The following is a 2,058-nucleotide window of genomic DNA, read 5'->3' as shown; positions in this document are numbered from 1 at the left end:
TAAAACTAACTATGTTTTAAAGTTATTTTTGAATGATTAAATTAATATTTCTTTCTAGTTATTATTAAACTCTTAAGTTCCGATTTTGGTCACTCAGGATCATGATACCAGCTGAACAAGTATACTTTGAAATGGTTTCTTCCCTATCCTATGTAGGTCTAGCTGGCTCCTTGCTTTGTTAAAAAGATGTTGAGCCCTGTTGTTTGACACCAAGTCTTCTCATGGCCTGTTTCATCTCTGTATTTCTCAGCATATAGATTAAAGGATTGAACATAGGAAGCAATGATGGTGTAAAACAGAGCAAATATTTTATCTTCAGAGAAAGTGGTTGGAGGTCAAAGGTAGGCAAAGACTGAAGGCCCAAAAAATAAATCTATCACAGTGATATGAGACCCACAGGTAGAGAGGGCTTTGCGTCTTCCTTCAGCTGAGTGATGCCTTAAACTGAATAACATAATAATATAAGAAAAAAACAAAACCGCAAATGTCACTAAGGAAACCAGTCCTGAATTGACAACCATTAGGACACCAGTGATGTAGGTATTGGTACAGGCCACCTTTAGCAAAGGAAAAATATCACAAAAGTAGTGATCAATCTCATTAGGACCACAGAAGGGCAACCTGATTACCATAAGAAATTGAGGAAAGGAGTGGACAGCCCCACCAGCCCACGCAGCCAAGACTAGGAGATGGCATCTTGTCCTGTTCATGATAAGCAGGTAATGGAGAGGTTTGCAGATGGCAGCGTAGCGATCAAAGGCCATGACTGTAAGGATTAAAACTTCAATCATTCCAAAGAAGTGCATTGTCAAGACGTGTAACATGCAACTACCATAGGAGATGGTTTTTCTTTCCACTAGCAGGTCAGCAATAAATTTAGGTGCAATGTTAGAGGTATAGCAGATGTCCACAGAGGATAAGTGGCTGAGGAAGTAGTACATGGGTTGGTGCAAAAGAGTACTGCATTGAATGGAGACAAGGATCAAAAGGTTTTCTGCCAACAGGACAACATAATATAATAAGAAGAGCACAAAGCAAAATATTTGCATGTTCTGGTCATACGAAAGTCCCAAGAGAATGAATTCTGAGACATTCCTCTGGCTCTCCATGTATTTCAGACTGGCATAGATTGTAAACAGAGGGGTTAAATATCTGAAAAGAAAAAACAAAATAGGAATCTGCATAAAAAAATTAGCAGCATGGCAACAATACTATAAATTTTACCAAAAAGCAAATTCATATCATTGAGTACATATTATTTATTCCTGATACCTAGATTTATGCTTCTTTTTATTTCTCTTATTTTAGAAATCTATTGTAAATTATTCTATAACTGGAAAATGATGTAATTTTCAGCATTACCATCCAAGATGATGGAATAATCAAATGTTAGATTTATGTTAAAGCAATAAGTTTATTATTATTAGTTGCATTAATTAGATAACAAAAGGACTATAATTTACATAGTTAAAAATTTTGCACATTTTAAAATGTAGATGTTTATGCATAGGTGAAACTCTTTTCTTTCAAGATGATCTGGACAAATTCTCTTTTATTTGGGAATGTATCCTCAGGAATGAAAATTTATTAAAATTATATCAGTTTGTGGAGTGCCAGGGTCCCTCAGTTGGTTAAGTGTCCAACTCTTGATGTTGTCTCAGGTCATGATCTCAGGGTCGTGAGATAGAGCCCTGTATTAGGCTCTCTGTTGAGTGTGGAGCTGCTTAAGATTCTCTCCATCTTCCTCTGCCTCTGCCCCCACATCTCTCTATCTCTATCTCTCTCTCTCTAAATAAATAAATAAATAAATAAAATAAAAGGTTATCTTCCTTGCCCTTTGGACAAACCGTATCAATTGCATATTTTGAACTAAAATACTGGGGCACCTGGGTGGCTCAGTGGGTTAAGCCTGTGCCTTTGGTTCAAGTCATGGTCTCAGGGTCCTGGGATCGAGTCCCACATTTGGCTCTCTTCTTGGCGTGGAGCCTGCTTCCTCTGTCTCTCTCTGCCTGCCTTTCTGCCTACTTATGATCTCACTCTGTCAAATAAAGAAAATTT

The 2,058-nt window shown here is 37.3% G+C and overlaps 1 pseudogene; it reads right to left on the bottom strand.

The window, feature by feature from the left end:
• Nucleotides 1–178: 178 nt before the first annotated feature.
• Nucleotides 179–1,109, bottom strand: LOC132008901 (olfactory receptor 4P4-like; annotated as a pseudogene).
• Nucleotides 1,110–2,058: the final 949 nt, after the last annotated feature.

Source organism: Mustela nigripes, unplaced genomic scaffold (assembly GCF_022355385.1).
Source record: "Mustela nigripes isolate SB6536 unplaced genomic scaffold, MUSNIG.SB6536 HiC_scaffold_2024, whole genome shotgun sequence".
Lineage (NCBI taxonomy): Eukaryota > Metazoa > Chordata > Mammalia > Carnivora > Mustelidae > Mustela > Mustela nigripes.
The sequence above is the reverse complement of the archived record's forward strand: the minus strand, read 5'-3'. Positions and strand labels throughout refer to the sequence as shown.